Below are 15,091 nucleotides of genomic sequence, written 5' to 3'. Positions count from 1 at the left end.
CGCAGCTCCACGCTCCAGGCCCTCCGCAGCTCCACGCTCCAGGCCCTCCGCAGCTCCACGCTCCAGGCCCTCCGCAGCTCCACGCTCCAGGCCCTCCGCAGCTCCACGCTCCAGGCCCTCCGCAGCTCCACGCTCCAGGCCCTCCGCAGCTCCACGCTCCAGGCCCTCCGCAGCTCCACGCTCCAGGCCCTCCGCAGCTCCACGCTCCAGGCCCTCCGCAGCTCCACGCTCCAGGCCCTCCGCAGCTCCACGCTCCAGGCCCTCCGCAGCTCCACGCTCCAGGCCCTCCGCAGCTCCACGCTCCAGGCCCTCCGCAGCTCCACGCTCCAGGCCCTCCGCAGCTCCACGCTCCAGGCCCTCCGCAGCTCCACGCTCCAGGCCCTCCGCAGCTCCACGCTCCAGGCCCTCCGCAGCTCCACGCTCCAGGCCCTCCGCAGCTCCACGCTCCAGGCCCTCCGCAGCTCCACGCTCCAGGCCCTCCGCAGCTCCACGCTCCAGGTACGCCCCCGCTGCATGGTCCTGGCCCTCCATCCCTCCCCCAGTTCCGCCTCCGCTCCACCTCCCGCCTGAACAGTATTAGGAGTGTCTGGAAGCCACTCCTTAGAGGGGGGGCTCTGTCATGTTTACCAGTGAACAAACCACCAGATGTCGCTGGTAAACCCTCAGTCATGAAACTACAAATCTGCCAGTTAATGGACTTCAAGTTCATACATGCTTTTCACCCACACACCTGCTCACTCATCTAGCTTGATTACATTTGCACACCTGAGGACTTTCAGAGACTGATTAACACACACTATTTAAGCCACACATTCACCCCTTCAGTTTGCCGAGTCTTGTTTATCTGTCAGGTGACATTACAACGCCTTATCCTGGTCTTGTTTTCCCGTGTTTTGTTCTTAGCCCTGTTTATCCTTGTCATCCTGTTTAGCCGCCTGCCTTACGACCTATTGCCTGTTTACTGACTACGATTCTGGATTGTCTACATATATCTGTTTGCTCCCGTATTGACCACTGCTTGCCTGACTGTGAATAAAACCTGCATATTGGATCCTACCTTCTGTTGTTGGTGTCACTCCCCGGCGTTACACCATCAATCCCTGAGGCAAGCCAGATTCCCATGAAGAGATGGGCTCTTTATTTTGTTTCTAGACTGTAAATGTTTTGCATATTGCAACAACTAGTTGCTAGGCAACAATAAATCCCAAACATCCAAAAATGACCAAAATGAACTCCTCGCAGAAAGCTATTGTATGAATTTATAGGTTTTTTATGGTTTTCCTTCAATGAGGTCAGTATGTACTGTCATTGTATGCAAACCAGCTGTGTAGAGAAAAGAAAAAAAACATATTTTTTACCGCTTGATGGACAGCATATTTGTTCAGAACAACATAAAACAGAGTAAATAATAGCATTTTCATTTTGATGGGATATATCCCATTTACATTTGAAAGAATAAATCATGCGAGTTGTTTACTAAATGCGTGACCCGAGATGATATATTTCACTTCACTGGTTTATGAGATTAGAAAAAAAAAAAAAACGACTCTCTGGGCTGCCCTTGAAATGGTTTCTTTAGATGAATAATGCCTTATTGTTTTAACAAAAAACAAGCGTCAAATACAGCTCTACACAATATATAGTGCATACCTCATCAAAATGTCTAACAGGCTTGAGCTACCAAGCAATAGACAAATGCAAGTAAGTTTCTTAATAGTCAAGATAAAATAACAACTTTTGAAAGATCACACCCAGTAAAAAAAATGCTGGGTTCCACACAATCAATTTGTGTTGAGACCACATAAAGCAAGTTAACTTATTAGTGTTAACAAAAATAAGTGAATTGAACATAAAACAATTATGCCACAATAATTAAAAAAACAATACTACCCCCCCCCCCAAAAAAAAAAAAAATAAAAAAATAAAAAAAATCAAGAATTGTGTTGTTTCAGCTAATTTTAGATAAATAGTTTGAACAAACAGCAAACATCATTTTTTGAGAGCACATCTACTGTAAAACTAAAGTATTATTCAGTTTTAACTCCACCTGATAGCATGAAAAGACATTACTTAATGAGCATGTGACAGTTGATCCATTTATATACAGGGTGGGCCATTGATATGGATACACCTTAATAAACTTATTGGGAATTTCACAAGAAAAAACAATGGTGTGCTTGGTTTTAATGTAACTTTATTCTTTCATGAGTTATTTACAAGCCCCCTCACATACTTATGTGCCACAAACAGGACGTTAATATCACCAACCATTCCCATTTTATTCAGGTGTATCCAAATAAATGGCCCACCCTGACCTTAAACTGTTAATGATTTCCTGTAGAACTGACAGCATTCTGCCAGTAACTAGGGATGCACCAATACCATTTTTTGGAACCAATCCAATCCCGATACTAAAATTAAATGGTATCGATCAATACAGATCCTATCCCAATACTGTGCCTTTTTTTTCTAAGCATAATACAGCTTCTATAGTTTTGGTGATACACTCAAATAGTATGTCTTCTTTAGTAAAAATAACAAACCTAGGCCTACTATTTATGACAGACGGCACAATATAACTAAAAATATGATGCTTGCTGTAAACTACAGTAGGCTACATTATTTGAGCATTCATTATGACATTGATCTGTTGTGGTCCAGCTTGTTTCCTTTTTTAATATTACGATTTTTCTTTAAAATCTGCAATAGGCTACCACCATTGACATTAATCGTTGGTAAAATGATCTCATAAATTCCAGCAGGTTTTACGCAGACTAAACTAAACTAAACTAAATTGTCTGAGGCCAGTTTTACTTGATAAACCCTTGCCAAATCTCACCATGAGTGAAACGGAGAAAGTTCAAAACACAAACTGGTCTTTTAAATAAAATAACGATGTAAATAAAATGACAGTGAAACATTTACAGTTTCAGAGTAGCCTATATTAGGCTAAATCATTTTCTGTTAATGACAATCCATATTGCGCTGGTCTGTTACACTTTAATTAACCCTCTGGGGTCTGAGGGTGTTTTGGGGCTCTGGAGAAGTTTTGACAAAGACCTGCATAATGAGCTGCATAATGAGCCATCAGACAGGTATGTGACTAAGAGTTTCAAGAAAGAATCTGAGAAAAAATTATTTTATATATATATATATATATTTTATTTACAGTTTCTTTAAAATATATTAAACTATCACACAAAATAACTCAATACTAGTTAACCTAATAAACTCAGTTACCACATAGGAATTTTAAACAGAACAGCACCTGTATTGCAAACAAGTTATTTTTTATTATATACATATAATAATTATACATATATATATATATATATATATATATATATATATATATATATATATATATATATATATATATATATATATATATATATATATATATATATATACATACATACATACACACACACATATATATATATATATATATATATATATATATATATATATATATACACACACACATACACACACACATATATATATATATATATATATATATATATATATATATATATATATATATATATATATATATATATATATATATATATATATATATAATTGTTTATTTCATATAACATTACATTTTTCATTATAGGTCTATGTTTATCATTACACGCTATAAGTCATAGCTGCATTTAAAAGTAGACACTTCAAGCTTTATAAAGATATGTGTCTCATGTCTGGGTGTTTTGTTTTCGCGGAGTTTCAGCACATTTTACTGACATGTTTCTAAAAACAGTTCACGGAGAGAGAAAAGACAGATTGACCACACTGTTTATTATCCTTGTTTTGCAAAAGCAAACACATTTGTTTTTGTTATGAGTGTACACATTTAAAACTAGACACCTAACAGATTCGATTGATGTATTGATCTTATCTGTACGATCAAAACTGAAAGCGTAATTTAGGTTCATTTCAGCTCAATAAGGTAAAAACTTGTATACGCTGTCTTCGACCCCAGGGGGTTATTTTAATCAACTTTGACCACAATGAGCCAGGCTTTACAAACTATTCGCAGAACTTAAGGTATACACCTCAGAAGAATAAACTCAGTTGGCAGGAAGAGAGAACAGAAACTCATTGTGAGAATAATCTTACGGAGCAGCACATTGTGTTAGCGCAGCCGGTGTGTGAATGAAGTGCTTGAACTGAGACACATCGCGCTGCCCTCCATTATCTGCGGACACTATTAAAACTCAGCAGCAGAAATCAGTGCGTTCCCCGAAGACAGCGAAAGCGGAACAGACATGATCAAGTTTACTTCGGATCTACTAAAAGACGTGCTGGGAGAGCAGGTGTTTGAGAAACCACCCGAACTGGAAAGGGCACATCGAGCGCTTGCGCCTAAACCCAGAGATGGACAACCTCCAAGGCCCATCATCGTCTGTTTTCATCGTTACCAAGAGAAGGAACGAACCTTGCAGTGGGCCAGACAACACGAGCTGCAATACCGAGGGAAAACCATCAGATTTTACCCTGACCTGAGCGCAGCTCTCAGCAGGAAGCGCGCTGCTTTCAAGAATGTCAAAACGAAGCTCTATCAAAAAGGGATTCGTTTCAGACTTCTTTACCCTGCCCGTCTGCGACTTACATATGACGGGGAAACTCTCACCTTTGATTCAGCTCCAGATGCCGAAGCCTTCTATGAACGGCAAATTAACACGCCCGCAGCTGCTGGAAAGTGACTTTTGCTGTTCCCAATTCGTTCCTAAATACTTCAGAAAGTTACGAGGTCATCTACTTCACTTTATTTTTATCATCATCATTAATCTTTTCACTTTTCTTTATCGTTAAAATGCACACTTCAACACGAGAGGGCATTATTAATATTAAACAGCGGACGGTCACTCACAGACTGCTATTTTTGCTTTGCAATATAATACTGTAAGGACAGATGGACAAAATTTTTCCCTCCTTTTAGCTAGTTTCACTTAAAACTGCTAACGCTATCTTGTTTTTTCTTTCTTTTTTTTTTTTTTAACCTAATTTTATTTTTATAATTACCATTTATAAACGTATGATGCGTGTATGTCGGAGACTCAGTTGTTTAGTTATAAATCGAGTCGCTGGGAGTGCAACTAGGTTTGTGGAGTCCTGCAGCTTACCTTAGTTCCGAAGGTAAACATAGGAAAAGGTGTTCTGATGTTCAAGGGTTGGTTCACTGCCTCGGGGTTTTTATGTTTGTTTGTTTGTTTTTCTCTTTTTTTATTTTCTTTTTTGATATTTTCTTTTTATCATTTATTATTTATTATTATTATATATATTATCTGAGTGATGACAGAGATACAGAAACACTTAGCTGTGTGTTACCTTTTGTCTATGTTCCATTATGTCTATCTTAAACAGAGGAGGAATGACAGGAAAGTCATTCATTAGGTTTACTTCATGGAATGTTAAGGGTCTTAATGGTCCTGTTAAGAGGTCAAGAATCTTCTCTCATCTTAAACGTCTTAAATCTGACATAATTTTCCTTCAGGAGACACATTTACTCAATTCAGATCATCTTAGATTACAGAAACCATGGGTTGGACAAATTTACCACTCTAAATTTAATGCTAAAGCAAGAGGTACAGCTATAATAATAAATAAAAACATTCAGTTTTCAGCTTCTAATATTATTTCTGATCCTCAAGGTCGCTATATTATAGTATCAGGGAAACTATTTCAAACTCAGGTCTTGCTGGTGAATGTTTACGGCCCCAATTGGGATGATAAGAAATTTGTAAGCAAACTGATAGCTGCTTTACCCAATTTTAATTCGCATTATTTGATATTAGGGGGTGATCTCAATTGTGTAATGGATCCAAACTTGGATCGCTCTAACCCAAAAACACAAGCACTTTCCAAAATGGCAAATGAAATGCTAACCTTTATGAACCAGACAGGCTGTGTAGACCCTTGGCGCTTTTTTAACCCTCACAGCAAGACCTTCTCTTATTTTTCTCATGTACATCACTGTTATTCAAGAATTGATTATTTTTTCATAGACCAAAGTCTCCTCTCTTCAGTAAAGGGTATAGAATATTCTGCCATTGTAGAATCCGATCATGCACCTCTACTACTTGACCTCTCTTTTCCGAGTAACTTTACGAGCTACACGTGGCGATTAAAATCCTCACTATTGTCAGATGAATCATTCTGCCAACACATATCTTCTTCAATTGACAATTTTTTAGAATTCAATTTAACAGAACATATTTCCCCCTCCCTGTTATGGGAAACATTAAAAGTAGTGCTTAGGGGAGACATTATATCATATACCGCATTTATTAATAAAGAGAGGGAGGAAAAAAGGTTGCATCTAATTGATGAAATATCCAAAATTGATAATCAGTATTCTACATCTCCTTCACCAGAACTCTATAAGGAAAAAATCGGTCTCCAGACACAATATAATTTAATCTCAACTAGCCATGCAGAACAGCTTATTCTTAGATCGCGGGGTTATTTTTATGAGCATGGTGATAAAGCTAGCCGATTTTTAGCCCACCAACTTAAATCCAGATCATCAGCACAATATATTTCTGAAATCGCAAATGATGAAGGGGAATTAACAACTGACCCCCTTCAAATCAATAACATATTTACAAACTTTTACTCTAATCTTTATGCATCTGAAGCATCTAAGGACCCATTTAAACTGATAGAGTTTTTTAATAAAATACATACTCCCAACATTTCATTAGATCATAAAAAAGACCTAGACCGCCCCCTTCAGTTGCATGAAATATCTGAGGCCATATCAGCTTTACAGAGTGGCAAGACCCCAGGCCCTGATGGCTTTCCCATCGAATTCTATAAGAAGTTTTCTGCTAAATTATCCCCACTTCTTCTAAACATGTTTGTACATTCTTTTTCTCAGGGAACTCTACCAAACTCTCTCAATGAAGCACTGATTACGCTTTTGTTGAAACCCCAAAAAGATCCAACTAAATGTAGTTCATATCGCCCAATTTCTTTATTAAATGCAGATGTCAAAATCTTAGCAAAATTATTAGCTATCCGCTTAGAATCTCCTCTACTTAATATCATCTCTGCTAATCAGACCGGTTTTCTAAAAGGACGTCATATTTTTTCCAACATCCGCTGTCTCTTAAATGTCCTCTACACCCCCCCATCTCAGGACGTACCTGAAATTGTAGTATCATTAGACGCTGAAAAGGCATTTGACCGAGTGGAATGGGATTATCTTTTTTTCGCTATGAATAAATTTGGATTTGGCCCCAGTTTTATCAAATGGATCCAATTGTTGTACTATTCTCCATTTGCCTCTGTGCTTACTAATAAATGGAGGTCTAAAATCTTTCCCTTATCAAGGGGCACTCGGCAGGGGTGCCCACTTAGTCCCCTTTTATTTACAATCGCAATAGAGCCACTGTCTATAACATTAAAATCTATACCTGCTTTTCATGGAATAGTTAGGTGGGGGGTCGAACACAAGCTCTCATTATATGCTGATGACCTACTTCTCTACATTTCAGATCCTCTGTCATGCATCGGCGACATTCTCAAAGTTTTAAATGATTTCGGAACCTTCTCAGGCTACAAGTTAAATATTTCCAAAAGTGAATGTATGCCTGTAAATACACTTGCCAGGCAAATGCCCGACTCTGTGTTTCCCTTCCACATGACAAGATCCGAGCTTAAATATTTGGGTATTATCATCACTCCAAACTTCAAAGGATTATATGAAAAGAACTTTACCCCTCTATTGACTAAACTTAAATCTGATCTTCAAAAATGGCGGATCCTCTACCTATCCCTGGCAGGCAGGGTAAACTGTGTTAAAATGATAGTTCTTCCTAAACTTTTATATGTATTTCAATGTCTCCCTATCTTCTTATCCAAAGCCTTTTTTAAAACATTAGACAAACTTATCTCAAATTTTTTATGGGATGGAAAGACCCCTAAGATCCGGAAGGAGTTCCTTGAGAAAAATAAGGGTGATGGAGGTTTAGCTCTTCCTAATTTTTTATCATATTATTGGGCAGCTAATGTTCAAAAAATTGTTTATTGGATGTGCTCACCAGGTAGCGACGATTGGCGCGAAACAGAATCCAGATCATGCACAGCAACCTCCTTACAAGCCCTGGCGACATCTAGTTTACCAATTAAAACCACACAACACACACAAAATCCAATTGTCTGCTGCACTGTTAAAATATGGTCTCAGTTACGTCAACATCTCAAATTAAGACAAGCCCTTATGCTTCAGAGCCCAATATGCAACAATCATGCATTCCTCCCCGCCATACTAGACCTTGGGTTTAAACGTTGGCAAGATAAAGGCATTGTGCAGTTTGGAAACCTTTACATTGATGGTGTCTTTGCAAGTTTTAATGATCTCCGCTCCAAATTTAATCTGAACCATAATGACCTCTTCCGTTACTTTCAGATACGCCATTTTGTGAGTGCTCAAAGCCCAACATTTCCTAGTATTCCTTTAAAGTCCTCTGTTGATTCTCTGTTAGAAACACACTCTAATCTACAAGGTTTTATTTCTAGAACATACACAATTTTTATGTCTTTGAAAATTGCAAGTACAGAAAAGATTAAAATTAGGTGGGAAAAAGAACTGGGAGTAGCACTTTCAGAGGAATCTTGGAGCAATGCCCTAAGTAGGGTGAACGGTAGCACTTCTTGTGCTCGCCTAAGTTTAATACAATTTAAAGTGTTACACCGAATACATCTAAGCAGATCTCGGATAGCCTCTTTTAACTCTACTTTTGACAAGACCTGTATAAGATGTCACACAGGCGTAGCAGACCTGTCTCATATGTTTTGGACGTGCCCTAAGCTTAATCCTTACTGGTCAACTATATTTAATACATTGTCTAAAGTGTGTGAAGTACAGCTTAGGCCATGTGCAGAATTTGCTTTGTTTGGGATTCCACCTGACGAACTGAGTCTGACTCAAAGACAACAAAACATAATAGCCTTTGCATCTCTGCTGGCTCGCAGACAAATTTTACTGCACTGGAAATCGTTAAATCCACCTAACGCATCACACTGGCTTCAAGATCTGATGTTATATTTACACTTGGAAAAAATTAAATATTCAATTAGAGGCTCTAGCAAATTCTCATATGTATGGCAACCATTATTAACATATTTCTCTGCTATAAGTGTACTTCCTGGGGAATAATGTGACTGTCTTGTATGTAACTGGAATCTTTTTTCTTTGTCCTTTCTTTCTCTGTCCAGAATCTCTAGCTTTTTCTATGTTAACTTACCATTGTAAGATAGCACAGCCTTATCCCTCATTGAATCACCCATTACTGTTGTCACTCTATTTCTATATGTATTTATAATTATTTTAATTATTTATGTATGTATTTATTTATTTATTTTTATTTTTATTTTGAAAAAAAAAAAAAAAAGATTTGATAGTACTTTTTTTTTTTTTTTACATTTTTTAAAAATTCATTACTATTATTTTTTTTTTATATAATTACTTTTCCTTTCATTTTTTATTTATTTATTTATTTATTTTTATCGTTCTTTAGGCAGTGTATTTAGGGGTTGTTAAAGTGGGTTTTATATGTATAAAATGTATATAAAATGTCAATTTTCTGTATAAATAATGTAACTTGTTCTTGGCATAAAAAATAAAGGAAAAAAAAAAAAAAGAAATCAGTGCGTTGAGGATCTGTCCAATTGTAATTATTGAGCCTTTTCTAATTTAAAGTTCCAGATAGGCCTACTTTGTGTGTAAAGAGGAGGTATAACCCTCTCTACTCCAGTGTTGTGAATGCGATCTGCTGATAAAAGACACAGCGCAACATGATTTAGAAAACAGCAAAGAACACCTGGTTGCAGGTCAAAATGAACCTGTTTAATGCAAAACTACATCTGTTTTTCCACTAATTATTTTAAACTAACAGGAAGAAATAGTTTTGGAGAAAGTTTTTCGTGTTTTCATGAATGCGAATTGTGAATGAATGGAGAATAATTGACAGGTGCAGTGGCGGGAAGTGCTGAACTGAATCTGAATTTAACCACTTGAATATTCATCTGTACTTAACATTTAACTAGAGAAAGGCTTCAGAACATTTGAGATATAGCAGGCCTACATGACAACTCTCTAGTGCCTTATAATAAGCTACCTTCGTGGCTTAGTTGGCTTATAAACACAGAATATAATGTGCAAGATCGGATTTGGAATGATACCAGCTGGCGAGATATCAGATCCAGCAAAAATATGTGGTATTGAACCGATATCTGATTCAAGTATCGGGATCAGTGCATCCCTACCAGTAATTTACTGTAAATCAATTACAGGAAAAATACTGTATTTAAATTTACAGCACTACCTATATTGCTGTATGTGTATTTACAGAATTATGTATATATTTAATGTAAAAAATACAGCAGTTTTCACAATGCAGCTTTAAAATATAGTAACATACTGTAAAACTGTACTATACAGTTCATATTACAGTTAAACACTGTGTGATTTACAAAAACTGTTAACAGTGCAGGACTGAAGTTCATTGAGAAATATAAATGTGAAAAATAAATCAACAATAGGTTGATATTTACGCTGGAATCCTTTAACCTTTCAAGTACTAAATAAACACTGTGGAGTTTACCAAAGGACTTTTAAGAAGCAGGTTCGCTTGATTGTGTTTCAGATGTTATATAAGAGCTCAATTTAGTCCAGACGTCTGATTTTTGGCCCCCCGTTAATAGTACAGGATGACAGCAGACAGTGCCACCGGGTATACTGTCATGCTTTGATAACATTTAATAGCATTAGTGTGTTGATAAGTCGATAAATTAAATCTTGGCTTCTCCTGGTGACTTTCTGGAACTCACTGAGGATCTAATGTGACTTATAACAGATGCATTTCTGCATATGAGATTGAATCACACAGACACTTGCCCAGGTGAAAAAAAGGAAAAGGAAATATGTTATGATAAAGAAAATGAAGCCTAGTTTGCAACATAACATAATTTTTGGAACTATGGCGTAGTCATTAAAAACATTAAGCATATTTTACCCAAACTTTCTAATTACTGTAACATGCTAGCATTTTACCTTATGAATTAATTTGAAATTAAAATGAATATTTATTCATAACACTTATTGGTGTTTTCATTACCTTCATACATCATTTCAATTAATCAAACATTATTTTGTTAATTTAATTTAAGTATTTCATGTAGCAAAAACTGCATGTAGCATGTTCACCTCACAGTAAGAAGGTTGCTAGTTCGAGCCTCGGCTGGGTCAGTGGGCGTGTCACTCAATAAAGTTATTGCAAAATTAAATAAATAAATACATAAATATAGTTCACATTCTTTATATTTATCTTGATTTTTTCTGTTTATTAAAACTTTTTTAAAAATATTTTCCCCCACCATAATAATTTGGGTGTACACTACCTGACAAAAGTCTTGTCCGTTATCCAAGTTTAAGGAACAACTAATAATACCTTGACTTCTAGTTGATCATTTGGCATCAGAAGTGGCTTATATGAAATGCAAAGGCCTCTAGATTACACTTATTTTACTATAATAAAACATGATTCGACTTTGCTTAGACAAAAGTCTTGTCACTTTACAGAAATTATGTACAGTATTAAATATAAAGTCATAATGCAGCGGAAAAAGAATGAATATTGTGTATGACTCCCATGAGCTTGGATGACTGCATCCATACATCTCTGCAATTCCTCAAATATCTTATTAATAAACTCATCTGGAACAGCAGAGAAAGTGTTCTTGCAGGACTCCTGAAGTTCATCAAGATTATTTGAATTCATCTTCAATGCCTCCCCAGAAATACTCAATAATGTTCATATCTGGTGACTGGGCTGGCCAATCCTAGAGCACCTTGACCTTCTTTGCTTTCAGGAACTTTGATGTGAAGGCTGAAGTATGAGTAAGGAGCACTATTCCGCTGAAGAATTTGCCCTCTCCTGTGGTTTGTAATGTAAAGGGCAGCACAAATGTCTTGATACCTCAGGCTGTTGATATTGCTATTGATTCTGCAGATCTTTCACACGCCCACATACTGAATGTAACCCCAAATCATGATTTTTCCTTCACCAAACTTGACTGATTTCTGTGAGAATCTTGAGTCCATGCGAGTTCCAATAGGCCTTCTGCAGTTTTTGTGATGATTGGGATGCAGTTCAACAGATGATTCATCAGAAATATTGATTGAATTGATTGATTGATTTTTTGATTTTGTTAGATTAGTTCCAGTTTTGGCTTTGGTAATGACTAATATAGTGTATATTTTATACATCAATATATTTTATATCAAAATATAATTTTTATTTATGAGTTTATTTTGAAATAGACAGTCAAAACTAGCATTTTTTTTCTTTCATGCCAAATATCATTATATTATTAAGCAACAAAACACATCCCAGGAAAACTTTTATAATTTCCCACTGTAAATATTTAAATATTTATAAATATTCACATATTTAATTTTAAAATAGTAAAACGCAATACCAATAACTTAATTTAGACAAATCTGAAGGCAATTTTCTCAAAATTTTAATTTTTTTCATAAACCTTGATTGCCGATTTTCAAATAGTCGTATCTTGGCCAAATATTGTTTAATGATAATAAATGAAGTTTTACAAACTAATTTCGAGAGGAGCACGTGATATGAATGTAGATAGGTGGCCAGCTGCAGTCAATCATTAGTTAGCCAATCAGATCAATCCAAACTCACTATAAGTAGCCAAGCTAGATTTACTCCCTTATCTTCGTTTTCCGAAGAAACCCCCCATCCACCCCTTTCTCCTCCTTTCCTACAGGGGAGCTCTCGAGAACCACCTGATCTCGTACTCTCCTCACATGCTCTATGGACCTAGCGGGAGCCCTGGGCTTAACTATCTCCAAACTCAGGGATCTCTCCCGGGACAGCATGCCTAACCTGCTAAAAGTTGTCAAACAATATCTTAGTGTTAACTCTTGAAGTGAAGTTTTACAAACTAATTTCGAGAGGAGCACGTGATATGATTGACTGCAGCTGGCCACTCATCTACATTCATTAGTTAGCCAATTAGATTAATCCTAACTCACTATAAAGTAGCCTAGATTTACTCCCTTATCTTTGATTTCTGAAGAAACCCCCCATCCACCCCTTCTCCTCCTTTCTTCCTTTATCACAGGGGAGCTCTCGAGAACCACCTGATCTCGTACTCCCCTCACATGCTCTATGGACCTGGGCTCAACTATCTCCGAGCTCAGGGTTCTCTCCCGGGACAGCATGCTAAACCTGCTAACAGTTGTCAAACAGTATCTAAGTGTGAACTCTTGAAACCATGCATGGGAAGCACATATATTCAGCTTCCAGATGATTTATAAATTAGTACAAATTAAACTTATGAGTAATTTTGTTGCCCAGCTTTTAATTAACAATAAGAGTAACAGTTTTCCACTCACCACTTAGTTTTTCTTAAAGCGTGTGTTGTGAGCCAACACAAAGAAAAAAGTCAATGATGACAGAATTTACACTCGCAAATTAGACAGCACATGTCACCGTTCTCATCTGATGCTCAAGCATATCTTTGTGGTGTCGGTTTAGACATCTTATAAAGTGCATTTGCTCATCTGCTCCTGCTGTGTGCCCATCATGCTGATGAGAGAGAACACCACGACGAACAGACAGCTCTTTGAAACACACTGACACTATAACAGAGCCAAATAAAGACAGACACACGGATCAAAACTCAATTACCTTCAAAGAAGAGAGAGGCATGTTTGCAGGTGAGAGCCATCGCACATTCCAGTTTCTCATTGCTTCATGCTGAAGTGAAAGGCTGAAGATCTTCGACTCCAGCTGATGACAGGTCATGCCTTTAACCAGACACAGAGAGAGCGGTGTGTGTCAACGCATTTTCTTTATACGCCATCCGTTTCATCAGCGCTGTGGATTCACAGAGAAAATGAACACCTTTCAACAAGAATAAAACGACAGAATGAGAGACCGCTGAGCTCCGCGTCTCATTGAACTTCTGTCAAATGGAGGAAGCATCTCCAGCTTAGACTAAACAGCGCAAACGTCTGAAAATGATCCCACTTTAATTCATGGTTCCTGTCTTATTGTGTAGGATCTATCTGCTTGCATAAAAACATGTGCAATCATTTGTAAGAACTGCTTTAAAACACTTTAAAGGGCACCTATAATGAAAATCATCTTCTGTAAGCTGTTTGGACAGAGCTGTGTGTGGGTATGGTGTGTCCACAGTCATACTGGTGTGATAGAAACTTTTTGACTTCAACTGTAAGTTTCAGGTGTTTGTTTATCTGCTTAATATTATGTCAGTGATATGAGAAGAGCCATGCATCAGCCATATGATTTAATCTAAGAGAGTGAGAGTAAATTGAGTGCTGTTTTCAGAAATTATGTTGTTTTAAAGACAATATTCATGGTTGAAACAGATAAAACTCAGTTTTTTTTTATTTTTTTATATTATGCTCTTTTTACAAGATGTTATATAAGTCTCAGGTGTTCGTTCAATCTGTCTGTGAAGTTTTAGCTCAAAATACCTCACAGACATTATTTAAACCCTGCTGTAGATGCTACATTTTGGTGGAAGCAAAAACAGCATATTTAATGACCTTCTGTTCCCAGAAAGAGGTGGTGACTTTACAGCCTAGTGCAGTGGTTCTCAAACTGTGGTACGCAGGCTTTCTTCTAGTGGTATGTGGAGGAATTAAATACGTCATTGTGCTTATAATGCAAAAAGTGCCTATAGTGCAATTGGCTTACGTGCAAACAATATGTAACTATAACCTAGTTAAGCTTTTAAATATCACTTTAAGCTGAATACTAGTATCTTGAAATATATCTAGTAAAATTTGATGTGCTGCCATCATGGCAAAGATAAAAGACATCAGTAGTTAGAAATTTAAAACTATTGTGTTGAAAAAAATCTTCTTTCAATTAAACAGAAATTGGGGAAAACGATACATGGGGCTAATAATTCGGACTTCAACTATGTATGACATCTTGTAAAAAGAGCATAATAGTACCTCCTTAAATGAAAAAAGCTGAATTTTATCTGTTTCAACTATGAATATTGTCTTTAATAC

At 36.9% G+C, this 15,091-nt stretch overlaps 1 long non-coding RNA gene across 8 annotated transcripts in view; it reads right to left on the bottom strand.

Annotated features, from left to right (window-relative positions):
- The window catches only part of LOC147835398 (uncharacterized), a 126,309-nt gene that overhangs the window by 55,743 nt on the left and 55,475 nt on the right, over positions 1–15,091 (bottom strand). For 5 of the 8 annotated variants that reach the window (XR_015499832.1, XR_015499829.1, XR_015499830.1 and 2 more), the window contains one exon: positions 13,734–13,852. This is a non-coding gene — a long non-coding RNA (uncharacterized LOC147835398). Of the gene's footprint in view, positions 1–13,733; positions 13,923–15,091 lie in introns of all 8 variants that reach the window. The other 3 variants (XR_015499834.1, XR_015499835.1, XR_015499836.1) reach the window with 1 other exon arrangement.

Source organism: Danio rerio, chromosome 9 (genome assembly GCF_052040795.2).
Source record: "Danio rerio strain M-AB ecotype USA chromosome 9, GRCz13ab, whole genome shotgun sequence".
In the NCBI taxonomy this organism is placed as follows: Eukaryota; Metazoa; Chordata; class Actinopteri; order Cypriniformes; family Danionidae; genus Danio; species Danio rerio.
Note: the sequence above shows the minus strand (reverse complement) of the source record. Positions and strands in the feature narration are given on the sequence as shown.